The following is a 14,270-nucleotide window of genomic DNA, read 5'->3' as shown; positions in this document are numbered from 1 at the left end:
GACAAATAATAATTATTCGTGAAATATTGTGATTTATTACCCAAAATCTGTCAGAAAGTGGCTCCTGGACACCTTCTATACCGTTTCAATGTTGATGAAACTTCTGTCAGTGTTTTATAATGAGTCAACACACATAATTAACCAGGTGAGATGCTGGCAGGTCTATGGCATCTTGGTGCCCCCATACAAAATGGTAATCTTGGGCTGCTAACTTTTATTTTCTGATCTTCCCCTTGAATATTCACCAAAAGTCATTTAATCTGAAATTGCTGAAAACCGTTTCTAGGTATTAATAATACCTTTCATATGAACTATCATTTGCACCTGAATTCTATCAGGTTCCACCTGCAAACTTGATTATTCGTGAAATATTGTGATTTTTTACCCAAAATCTGTCAGAAATCGGCTCCTGAACACCTGCTATACCGTTTCAATGTTGATGAAACTTCTGTCAGTATTTTATAATGAGTCAACACACATAATAAACTAGGTGAGATTCTGGCAGGTCTATGGCATCTTGGTGCCCCCATACAAAATGGTAATCTTGGGCTGCAAACTTTTATTTAATGATCTTCCCCTTGAATATTCACCAAAAGTCATTTAATCTGAAATTGCTGAAAACCGTTTCTAGGTTTTAATAATACCTTACATATGAACTATTATTTGCAGCTGATTTCCTTCAGGTTCCACCTGCAAACTTGAATTTTCGTGAAATATTGTCAATTTTTACCCAAAATCTGTCAGAAAGTGGCTCCTGGACACCTGCTATACCGTTTCAATGTTGATGAAACTTCTGTCAGTGTTTTATAATGAGTCAACACACATAATAAACCAGGTGAGATGCTGGCAGGTCTATGTCATCTTGGTGCCCCCATACAAAATGGTAATCTTGGGCTGCTAACTTTTATTTCTGATCTTCCCTTTGAATATTCACCAAAAGTCATTTAATCTGAAATTGCTGAAAACCGTTTCTAGTTATTAACAATACCTTTCATATGAACTATCATTTGCAGCTGATTTCCTTCAGGTTCCACCTGCAAACTTGATTATTCATGAAAAATATTGTGATTTTTTACCCAAAATCTGTCAGAAATCGGCTCCTGAACACCTGCTATACCGTTTCAATGTTGATGAAACTTCTGTCAGTGTTTTATAATGAGTCAACACACATAATAAACTAGGTGTGATTCTGGCAGGTCTATGGCATCTTGGTGCCCCCATACAAAATGGTAATCTTGGGCTGCTAACTTTTATTTTCTGATCTTCCCCTTGAATATTCACCAAAAGTCATTTACTCTGAAATTGCTGAAAACCGTTTCTAGGTATTAATAATACCTTTCATATGAACTATCATTTGCAGCTGAATTCCTTCAGGTTCCACCTGCAAACTTGATTATTCGTGAAATATTGTGATTTTTTACCCAAAATCTGTCAGAAAGTGGCTCCTGGACACCTGCTATACCGTTTCAATGTTGATGAAACTTCTGTCAGTGTTTTATAATGAGTCAACACACATAATAAACCAGGTGTGATTCTGGCAGGTCTATGGCATCTTGGTGCCCCCATACAAAATGGTAATCTTGGGCTGCTAACTTTTATTTTCTGATCTTCCCCTTGAATATTCACCAAAAGTCATTTAATCTGAAATTGCTGAAAACCGTTTCTAGGTATTAATAATACCTTTCATATGAACTATCATTTGCAGCTGATTTTCTTCAGGTTCCACCTGCAAACTTGATTATTCGTGAAATATTGTGATTTTTTACCCAAAATCTGTCAGAAAGTGGCTCCTGGACACCTGCTATACCGTTTCAATGTTGATGAAACTTCTGTCAGTGTTTTATTTTGCTTTTAGCATTAAGTCCACCCTTTGTACACTTATTTATATATTTGTGCAATAAAGGATTAAATAAATAAATATAATGAGTCAACACACATAATAAACCAGGTGTGATTCTGGCAGGTCTATGGCATCTTGGTGCCCCCATACAAAATGGTAATCTTGGGCTGCTAACTTTTATTTTCTGATCTTCCCCTTGAATATTCACCAAAAGTCATTTAATCTGAAATTGCTGAAAACCGTTTCTAGGTATTAACAATAACTTTCATATGAACTATCATTTGCAGCTGATTTCCTTCAGGTTCCACCTGCAAACTTGATTATTCGTGAAATATTGTGATTTTTTACCCAAAATCTGTCAGAAATCGGCTCCTGAACACCTGCTATACCGTTTCAATGTTTATGAAACTTCTGTCAGTGTTTTATAATGAGTCAACACACATAATAAACCAGGTGAGATGCTGGCAGGTCTATGTCATCTTGGTGCCCCCATACAAAATGGTAATCTTGGGCTGCTAACTTTTATTTTCTGATCTTCCCCTTGAATATTCACCAAAAGTCATTTAATCTGAAATTGCTGAAAACCGTTTCTAGGTTTTAATAATACCTTTCATATGAACTATCATTTGCAGCTGATCTCCTTCAGGTTTCACCTGCAAACTTGATTATTCGTGAAATATTGTGATTTTTTACCCAAAATCTGTCAGAAAGTGGCTCCTGGACACCTGCTATACCGTTTCAATGTTGATGAAACTTCTGTCAGTGTTTTATAATGAGTCAACACACATAATAAACCAGGTGAGATGCTGGCAGGTCTATGGCATCTTGGTGCCCCCATACAAAATGGTAATCTTGGGCTGCTAACTTTTATTTTCTGATCTTCCCCTTGAATATTCACCAAAAGTCATTTAATCTGAAATTGCTGAAAACCGTTTCTAGGTATAAATAATAACTTTCATATGAACTATCATTTGCAGCTGATTTCCTTCAGGTTTCACCTGCAAACTTGATTATTCGTGAAATATTGTGATTTTTTACCCAAAATCTGTCAGAAAGTGGCTCCTGGACACCTGCTATACCGTTTCAATGTTGATGAAACTTCTGTCAGTGTTTTATAATGAGTCAACACACATAATAAACCAGGTGAGATGCTGGCAGGTCTATGGCATCTTGGTGCCCCCATACAAAATATTCATTAACCAACAAGGGCATCAGTAAGTAAACGTCGTATATTTTAGTATTTATTTATTTTAGAACATATTATAGTGTTTATATGAATACCTAGCATTGTTATTCCAATGTTTTTGGGGCTTTTTACGTGTTTTAATTGATAAAGTATGCAATGACTGAAGTGAACATCTTAATTTGGTCGGCTATTCAAAGGCTGCTAACTTTAGGCTGCTAACTTCACGCAGGTGAAACCTACATGTGCAGCATGGTGCACATGTAGGTTTCGGCTTAGTATACCCTTTTTGCAACACCCTGTATAGTAGGTAAGTATACTAACTTTCATACCGGGTTTTGGATGAAAAAAATATCTTTGATACTATCGAGTGCATTGAGTACCCGACTTCGCTTTATACTATAATCCAGTGTTTGTGCCTATACTTTGTTTTCAATGTTCATCATCATCAGCCTATAGCAGTCCACTGCTGGACGTAGGCCTCTCCCAAAGCACGCCACTGGATGCGATCTATAGCTTTCCGCATCCAATCATAACCAGCTACCTCTCGCAAGTCGTCACCCCATCTAGCAGGGCGTCCTACACTACGCTTGCATAATTGTGATCTCTTACAGACAACCTTTAGACCTTTAGATGAAAGTGATTTTACTAATAATAAAATTCGTCTTTATAAAGCACCAAAACACTTTTTCGGTTGACAAACGGACAGACACTCCCTGTGTTGACAACAATAACGGAATTGCTGGAAAATTACTCAATTACACAATTATTTTGTTTGTACAATTATTATTGTAAGTTTTGAGAAATGAAAGAGCAATTTGTGGACAAGTTCCGTTTTGATAAACAATTTCGGATAATTGTTTAATTAAAGTTGAGTTGTATAATGGTCTTGGATTCATCCTGTTTTAATAAATAAAAGCTCAATCATGTTAATACATATTTTATAAAATATTTTAGATTACTTAGGCATGCATTATTTGTGTAGTTATTTTGACTATTTTGGTACCTAGCTATCAATGAACTAACATGACTGTGTATCAACCACGTTTTACTATCAGATTCTATAATATATATATATATATTATAAACTCAACACGGGTTTCCATACTAAAGTGAACAGGACTGAAAACCATCACACTTTTTACCTTTAAATTGCGCTAATTTTGTTAGTTTTTCTGTTGAATTTTGTCCGCCTTCTCTGATTGTTTTGGCCATATCTTGGTGATACCTAAATCGATTTGATATTGAAATATCTCATTTGAAAGCTTATAAGTTGACAATGTTTTTAAGCTGAAGTGCACAAAAAATTGTTATATGAAATTATTTTTTAATATAACTTATTTGTTTTTAGGTTTTGAATATTTTTTTAAAATGTTTATCTATTTTGAGGTATTGTGTCTAATTAAAGTCGAATAATGCACATTTGATTATTTTAATTAGTTTATTAAGATGTTACTAATGCTAAACAAACAAAAAAAGTATTGAAATATGGCTAGTTTTTTTTATTTTCGGTTTTAAACATAAAATTTTGGCAAAAATTTAAAAAAATCTCTAAATATTAAATATTTTAGAAATGGTTAAGTTTCGGATAATGCATTATAGGGTATAATCGACTGGAAATGCCTTCCTCTATCACCTCCTGAAAGGATCAGGTCTACTTACCAATAACCCTGTATATTATAATATAATATATAATATATAGCACTAATCTGTTTTTAATCAGATCCTATTATCGTAATAAATTATACATAAGTACATACATACATAATATGCACTCACGACTGTAATCCCCGAAGGGGTAGTCAGAGCAGGTGGCTCACAAAGCGAGCCACCCACTTTTCGCAGCACATTTGTACTCACATGATAGGTTGCGAACCATATCGCCGTTTTGGGATAAGTAGGTACAATGCACTTATGTGGATTTATAAATTATGCAAAAGCTCAAATACAAAACCCAAGTCTCAACGAACTGACGACTTCACAATTCCACTCGATAATTGAATCGAACATGCGCATCGTAATCGACATAAATATCGATTACTATATCGAGTTACCCGATGTTACTGGCCACTAATTGATCAATCGGTCGATTGTCCAGCGATCTCGTGGGACAGCCGTGTGGCTGTATGCACGGTTGTCGTGGCCTGCTCTTTGGTTAGTTTTAAAAATAGAACGTGTAAAGAAAAGAGGATTTGATAGAACCATAGAGTAAGGAGTTCGAAAAACTTATCGCCACCACTGGCCTCCTATAGCGAATTTGTTTTGACAACGATTTTCAGATTCAAATTGTATTGAATTTGACACTAACTACTTCGTAAATTTTACTTCGTTTTTACTTCGCGATATGTAACGTAAGTAGTATTAATATTTGCTCTATGGCTACCATAATAGAATTCAAGTCAAATAGTGTCATAGGCAGATTCTCGATTTTGCCGTAAAACTTCTGTCTTGGCCGCGTGTTGTAAAACTCTATAAGTACTCTGACTCCTTATTCTAGTGAGTCTGATGACTAGGTAGCTACTTAAGAACCTACCTATTGTTTTTGTCTTAATATACTTACTATCGAGTTCGATAAAACAAAGTGCATTTTAAGAGTCAAAAGCACGAAACACGTATAATTATGTAAGTTAAAGCGTCAAAACTAAAAACCACCAGCATATCTAGTTACACTTGTAATTATTAATTTATTCCACTAGTGGACAGCTTAAGCAGAGAATACAGTTTTCAATAAGTATTATTGCGTTAAGTACAATTAATATGCCACACAGGACTTTAAATAACTGCAATTTTATAACAGTGACGACATTTTGACTTTAAACGCAAGAAGCTTTATAATACGCGTAATTTTCAACAGGATGTGGCTTCGTACAAACTAGGTATATTTTAAGCCTTATTTTAAGGACTCGCGGTTTTTTTTTCTTACCCTGTCGTGTCGTGAGCTGTAAGTGCAAACAGCCAAACCACAATTTATTTTATAACGAGTTATTGTATTATAAATGAAAACTGAATGTGGGGGTAGGTATAACCGCAGGTATATTCTTAGACGACCGAATGGCGTAGTGGTTAGTGACCCTGACTACTGAGCCGATGGTCCCGGGTTCGAATCCCGGCTGGGGCAAATATTTGTTTAAACACAGATATTTGTTCTCGGGTCTTGGATGTGCCCGTAAAATGGCAATAGGCCCGCCCCCTATTACATTGGGACTAACATAACACTCTGGCGAAAAGTGGCTGCAGCAATGCACCTCTGCCTACCCCGCAAGGGAGTACATTAGTACAAGGCGTGAGTGCGTGTGTGTTTTATGATTCTTGTTTCGTTATGGAGACGTTTTGAGTTTTTCGGTTTCAGAGATCCCATCATGAAATTCTGTACATTTTGTCTATCAACTGCTGACACAGTATGAGTCGTATCCGTCGTAATGAACAGATTTCGCAAGAGTATTTGTGCGTAATTCGGAAAATTGTGAACTGTCACAAGAATCATCCTAGCTGAAACGAGGTATAACCCTACATAGACATTTAGTAAAACAAACTATTCCAATGCCCCATTAAACAACTGACGACATAAACACTACAACATTCTAACGATATGACTTTAATTCAACATTGTACACAGAGCAATATAATTTCACCGAACAATCCAACATGGCTGCCTTTCCACTTCAGCGAACTGTCACGCTAAATTAAATAATGTTTTATTTTTTATCAACAGCCATGACCGAATATCATGTTTGGATAAAACGTCGCATGGTTTTTGGACACCATCGTGAAATGGATGTTATTAATTGTTTGTGGATATTATATCGTACGTAAGTAATACAGGGTGTTACAAAAAAAGTATTACTAAGCCGAAACCTACATGTGCAGCATGGTATATCTCATCATTGGCCACGACATCTTGATCAGATGATAGTAAAAAAAACGCGAATTTTGAAATTCTGATTTCAGTTTCGGGCTTAGATATACAAAACAAAGCAAATTACAAAACAGCGAGCATTTGTAAACTGACGACGCCGTATGTAAACGGCGAGATCTTACAAATTGCCTGCGACATAAATATACCATGCTGGCCCTGTAGCACAGCGCGCTATTAAGACGTGACAAGAGTTCTCCGTCTCGCTCGCTCTTGAGGCTGCGCGATGTGAGTGAGCGCGATGCAAAACTCTTGTCACGTCTTAAATGCGCCCCGTACTAGCCCTTCTGCACATGTAGGTTTCGGCTTAGTATACCCTTTTTCCAACATCCTGTATACAGTCTGGGTCAGAGAAACCAGACCTATCTAAATAGTGCGTTTACCCTGATAGGGGGTCAAAAGTTATTCAGAATACTTACATCCTTTCGGCTTAAGTATATTTATAGACGTTTACACCTTCTTGGCACCGTTTAGAATCCGTCTTAGTTTATCCGCCATTATTATCGGAGAAATAAGAATTTAATTAAGGAAATAACAGATTAAGTGCCAATTTCTCCATAGTGGGTTAGAGCATAACCATTGATTATTGCTTGACTTTTGACACATCTGTCAAGAATTTAATATGGAGATGACGTTTAATTGATGAATCAATCCCTGGTTACGATCTAACCGGCTTTGGAGAAATTAGAGCTAAGAATGAAGATTACAAATGTGTCTGTTAATTTTGATGGTACATTTACCAATAGAATTTAAAATTTATATCACAGTGTAGAAAATCTAATAAAAGATCTAATTAATTTTATAGCGCAGTTCCAATCAGCAATTTATTAAACCTGTGAAAACCAAATAAAATTTCACGATTAAGCCTAATTGCAAATTAAAATACGTTTCTTGTATGCTTATTTTTAATTGAGTAATAAAAATGTTGGAGCAGATTAACGGCGCGGCCGCCATTTTCCTTTTTAGCTAAAACTTAATTTTTCTTCCTTTCTCATACATGGAACAAGGTTTTAGGCACTCATAACGTTAGCGCAATAGAGTTTTCCGAAAGCTGGAGTGAAAAAAAACGAACCTTTACTTAAAGGCATATTATTATTAATTGTTATACCTATTTATAATATTATTCGTAAATTCTTTAGTACACTTGACCCTATTTGAACATAAATATTCTTCCACCCAAAGGTTGTCTTGAAAAAATCGCTTTTATTGATAAGACCGCCTTTTGTGTTTGTTGTGTGTGTTTATGTGTTTGTACGTATATAAGCTTTATAAATTCAGTTATTGTACTTGTACAAAAATAAAGAATATTCTATCTATCTATCTATCTAAAGGCATCTGAAACAGGTTAGCTGCACTTTCAATTTGATAAGTAAGTGATCACAAAAATCACTATCTAAAATCAATTTTTAATTTTTTGGAGCAATTTTCACTTTTTGATGCCTTATTCAAGAATTTTCACCTTAGCATTTTGAACAACAAATTATAAAAACTTACCAATTACCTACATATAATATATCCGACAAAGTTATAGAGAACTTCCTACTATTTTCTAAAGTTGGTTAAATAAAGGAACCATCTGTATACGAGCGACTCACCCTTAACCGGAGTTTTTACGCTAATTTTACGGATGAACTGGTTTTGGTAAATTTTAAGTGTGATCTCTCGTTTAAAACGATAAAATTGTGTTTGCTAACGGCATGGAAAGTGGCTAAAGATATTTGCGTTGGTGTAAAGAATTCGATTATACTTGTTAATTGAGAATATAAATATTGACAGACATAAAAGTCATCGATTAAAAAGTTGTAGGTATTTGACAGTTACTTTTAAGTGTTCAGCAGTCGTAAAATTTGTAAAAACGTATCCATAATGTACGTTTATGTAAATTCTACCAAGTATACGTAGTAATAAATCAGAAGTAATTAAATTAAGAATGATTTCAGATCCCTGAAACAGAGGATTTTGGTACTTTTATCCCTGAAATTGCAATTGCGTTGTAATTCTATTCTAAAAGCCACCCCTTCAGAATAGAATAAAAATAATAATCAATAAATGAATTATCTCTCGATTGTAACCTTTGTACATATCCCCCTAATTTCAGCTCAGCTAGCCTAGCTCCCGAGTAAACTGGTGCAGCAAGCTAGGATGTTGCAAAAGCTGAGATAAGCATAAGGGTTTTTGCTATAGTGGTAATGGTAAGTATAGTAGTACCTATAGAAAGCGGAAAGGTGTTGACTGATAAGCCATATTCTGAAATATACTAACTACAGTCTTGTTTAAGATCGTATTTAATCGGTCTGTTATATTTATTAAAGGACAAATCCTTTAAAATCCATAGTCAATCGGTATTTTATTTTTAAAATATATGCAAAAGTAAGTAAATAACTGGCAATGCTTTTTAGCATCTTAGCAAAATCTCACTCTTTATTGTCAGGACTTTATAGTTTGGACTGTAAATTTACTTATGGATGCAATAAAAGTATTGAGTATTGAGTATTGAGTATTGAGTACCTATGTATTTCTATCGCTCAAAGCATAATAAAGTTAAGCTTCCACCTTTCAGCATCGTAACGCAACGAACTTGTATAGAAATTCACATAAGTGCGTACACTTCATCGGCATTGTCAACGCCGTTTCTCCATACATTTATGAACATCTATTTGGTCCGATACGTAGGTACTTAAGATACCGATAGGTGGACGCTTATCTTTTAGCACATTTAAAGAAAGAAAGAAAGAAAGAAAATTTATTTATTTCTAACACCACAGAAACAAAGGTTAAAAAGTAATAAAAAATTAGTAAAAAAATAAGCAGGAATGTTGCTTCTCGGTGCTGAAATGGGTTCTAGTTCAGCTTGATGCTATGGCAGGCATACTAAGCCACACCATTGCACGTCATTCGCGTTACAAAATTCATCAACCTTCAACCATACGATGGCTCTCTATAAAATATAATGGCACGGCATAATAATTACCTTCCTATCTTATTATTATTAAGTGGGTAGAGTCTATCTAGCACCCTCTGTCATTTGTGTGCACTGATTATGGCGGTTGACAGAGTCGGCCATTTTGTAACGCGTTCCTAATTTGAAAATAATTACCTACCGTTGACACGCGCTGGGGCGCGGCGCTGTTTTCATAGAGCAGGGTTTATATTCCTTATACTGAGTATTTTTCTTACAATGTAAGGGAGTTATTCAGATTTAATACTTGCCCTAGAGGTTATTAGATTTGCATAAAAAATATGAAATGGTATATGTATAGTGCCACAAACTTATCTGTTCCGGTGACAGCTCACGTAAATGTGTAATATTTCTTAATTCTATAAGATTTTAAGATTGCCCATAGTAGTAATTCGCCCTTGCGGTATTAATAAACCCATCTAATCCTTAACAATATATATTTCATTAGTAAGTAAAGAGATATGGATCAATTTAGGTCGCTCTCACCGGAACAGATAAGTTTGTGGAACTGTAAGTATATGTACCTATCTTTTGTCGTGTTGGCTAAATGCCTAGATTTATAGAACAAATTTTACTTATTAAAATTAATACTTCCTACATTTCTTGTACATTTACTGATGAGGTTTCCCCCCACATTAGTCAGTTAGGTTAATAATATTGGATCCACCTTTATCCCTCTACAATACGGATTAGATTATTGCATACGTGTAAGCGGAATAAGCATAGAATGTACACATACTATACTCACCTAGACAAGTAGAAACCTATGTATTTAGTTTAGCGACTGTTAAAATTTCGTAGAAACAAATGCGTAAATTTAATTTTATTTTTAAAACAATTTAGAGCTGGCTGGAAACAGCTACCTATTTCCCGCGCATAAAATTTCCCTCGGAAAAAAATAAACAAATCGAAACTTTTTTTTACGGCAGCTTATAAAAGTCAACACATGTTTGTGGCTGTTTGGACCGTGATTTATACTATTTGGATGCGTTTATCTTGTTTATGGACTGTGTTGCCAGCCTGTCACAGTTTCAAGTCTATATTTTTTAAGGAATGAAGATAATAAAACGCTAATTCCGACAGTTGGCGCGGATTTTGTTGCTATTAACTTTTTTTATATACATATTTTAATTAATAGTTTTAATCTTTACATAGGTACATAATATATTATCTGAAATTGTTTGAAGTATTTGTGCTCACTTATAAATAGCGATGATGATAAAGTTTTTGTAGATGCATGGGAATCCAAATGAAAATTTAGCTATATAGTATATACCTAATACTTAATAATATATTGTATTACCGCATGTGCTCAAGTTGCCAAATAGGTACATAGCCTGTATTTACATCACACCAGTAAGTAAATAAAATTAAAAAAAAAACGGTTGTGCCGTTTAGGAGTTACCCGTCCCGTAGATAAACAGACAGATTCTGTCAGATATTGGTACTGAGTCACAGACACGTTAAACGTACAAAACCCCACTTTTTTCCTTTGTTGGTAAAGAACAATAGTCAATATTTGATTCCCCAAAAACACAATAAAGTATCATCACGACGCTTCAGTTTATCCCGACCCAGTCATGGTGATAAATCTTGATATACTCTTGATGGTAGAGATCGATAAATTATAACTAGACGCTGCGCAAGACACGCCTCACGCCATCTACCGAAGCGCTTGAGAACTAAAATTTAATCGATCGAATAAGAATAGATCTTGATATTGATAGATTTAATATTATTATCAGTTAGGTATTTAATACAAGTTAGGATAAATAATATAAATTAAATGATTCCCAGTTATAGCTAAAAACTAATATTTATGTTTTGAGATTGAGAGTCGTAACGTATCTTTCAGGAAAGCTTATCACAACTGTTACAACTTATAAATAAGTACATGTATTATGTATAGTATGTTGCCGCTTTCGGCTTGGTATACTCTTTTTGAAACACCCTGTATAATAATTACCTATGTAATAAATATAAACACTACTAAATTATGAATTATAAATTTTTCTTTTCCCTGAAACAATATTTACACGAACGAAGGAAGTTTTATACGGAAAAATATAAAATTTAATTATAGTCTATTGACGTCAAAAACATAAATAATTTATACAAAAAGAAAGAAACTGTCTACTAATTAATAAGTTATCAATAATTATAATTTATGAAAATACAATTTTGCTGTTTAAACATTATGTCCTTGTCTGCAACTAACAAAAGAAGTACAAATTGTAATATATTGAGCAATTAATAATTTGTTATATTTGTTCAGTTACAGTGAAATCAGTATAAATAATTCTTTTGTGTGTTCCTTTATATTAAATTGCGTAGCCCATTGTACAGACGTTGACACAAGTGTTAAAATAAATAATTATATATTTTCTTAAGCAACAATAGCACCCGATTGTTTTCAACACTTTATGATTAAGTAATTTAATGATTTTACTGATATTTTGTATTAAATGGCGTGTAATCGTAAACAATTAAACGTTTTCAGCTGAAAAAACAACGTTTATGTTGGTATGAAGTAAACCTGGTTAGGTAAATTAAAAGTTGTTGAAAATGTAAAAATATTTTTTTAAACTTTCTTATAGACTACTTAGGGTCGCCATTGATAAAATATTAGTTTTCAGTTGCTTTCAAGGGTGCGCCGGCGTATATACAGGGTGTTGCTAAATTGGTAAACCTAGTAAGCCGAAGGGGTTACCTCAGGGGTCATTCCGAATAACGTTTGATCTATATGTTATGAAAAATCTGCTACTCCATAGAAACTTTATTGGTCAATGTTTTACAAACTATTATATAGGTACTACGTTTTGAAAGGGCTCTTGTCTTTTATTGGAGAAGAACGGAGGAAAGATATTTCTGATGCTGATGAGAAACCCCTAGATTTGACCGTTGTTTTCCCATTTCTAAGACACTGATTACACCTACCGAGTAGAGTGACCGAGACAGTATCCTTGGTTGAGCACTCGGTCAATAGTTACCCGTTCATTGGCCGAGGATACTGTCTCGCCACTCTACTCTGCAGGTGAAATCAGAGTATAAGTTGGGATCGTTTAAATAGCTATAATTTTGCAGCCGGCTTTTTAATGGGAAGAAAATTGTATCATCGTACCGCCGCGGGGCTTCGAAACTGGAAGAAAATACTTCCACAGTGACTCCAGCTTGCAAAAGTGGTTGCAGCAATGCACTTCTGCCTACCCCGCAAGGGAGTACATTAGTACAAGGTGTGAGTGTTTATATTTATTTATTTTATATGACTCCAGCTTTTAATTGAGAATGGTCTCACCTCTGGTAACGAATTGGAATGAAAGACTCTAGGATAATAGAAAAAAAGATATACAAAAAAAAAACAAATCTTGGGTACTTTGGCAGTCCTTCAATATTTCAAAAGTTATTTTTCAAAATACAATAAATATATGGTTGGTGAAAATTAATTCAGATATTTATATTTTTTCTTCATTATAATAATGGTAGTGGTAGGTATCTGACGGTAGGTACTGTGCAAAAAAAGGTGTCCGACGCTTATGCCGGCCGGTTCCTCCGGCATTGCCCGGCGAACGCCGCCAGAATATAATTTATATGGTTAAATATTAATAAAAAATACACTCTTACCACTTCACACGCATCCGAAGAAAAGTCCGAAAAGCTCCTCCATTTCCCGAAATAAACAACGAACAACCAACTACATAGGCGTTACACACCTACGTAGGTACACACTCACACACACTGACACAATTCGGCTGCGTTCCGAATTTTTAAAACGACAATCCACGCGCGTCCCTCGTTGCCTGATAGCAAGGAGGTTTTAGTTTTTTAGTCTTAATTAATAAATAAAAAATTGCGTTTTGTTGACAGAAACGTACGCGGTGCGCGAATGCTGGTAGTGACTGGCGAATGAGGTTGGCCATCCCCCCCACTGGGGAAGGCGTGGTACCGTCCCTTTCTTGGAGGGCGGGGCTTGGCACGACGTTTTTTTCCCTTGCCGCGCCGCCGCCGCTATATTTATAAGCACAGGATTCCCGCTCAATTTTTATTTTTCTTTCTCTGCTCGGCGAGAGTTTATTATAATGTTCTGTCTGTATGTTTGCTGTGTTCGTTTCGTATATATTTAAATAAAAGTGAAGTTGTCATTTCGTCATTGTACAATGTCTGACGTATCACAATTGGCTGTTTGATGCGTGTTGTTGCCTCTGTTAATTGAGTGACTTGTTTTTTTTTTCATATAAATCATTCCAAATATTAAATATCTTGATCTGAATGAATTTTATACAGTGTTTTTGTTATTATTTATCAGTCATCCGATTTTATTCATTAATATGGCACCGGCAAAAATTAAGTACACATTTTTACCAATTAAGTAATGAGA

At 34.9% G+C, this 14,270-nt stretch overlaps 1 protein-coding gene across 2 annotated transcripts in view; it reads right to left on the bottom strand.

Annotated features, from left to right (window-relative positions):
• Positions 1–13,819, bottom strand: part of LOC119692182 (homeobox protein invected) — an 83,375-nt gene extending 69,556 nt beyond the window's left edge. Inside the window, exon 1 of one of the 2 annotated variants that reach the window (XM_038111689.2) lies at positions 13,517–13,819. The gene's annotated coding sequence lies outside the window, so the exon portion shown is untranslated. The remainder of the gene's footprint in view (positions 1–13,516) is intronic. The other variant, XM_038111683.2, reaches the window with a different exon arrangement.
• Positions 13,820–14,270: the final 451 nt, after the last annotated feature.

The sequence above is a fragment of the Plutella xylostella genome, chromosome 2 (assembly GCF_932276165.1).
Source record: "Plutella xylostella chromosome 2, ilPluXylo3.1, whole genome shotgun sequence".
In the NCBI taxonomy this organism is placed as follows: domain Eukaryota; kingdom Metazoa; phylum Arthropoda; class Insecta; order Lepidoptera; family Plutellidae; genus Plutella; species Plutella xylostella.
The sequence above is the reverse complement of the archived record's forward strand: the minus strand, read 5'-3'. Positions and strand labels throughout refer to the sequence as shown.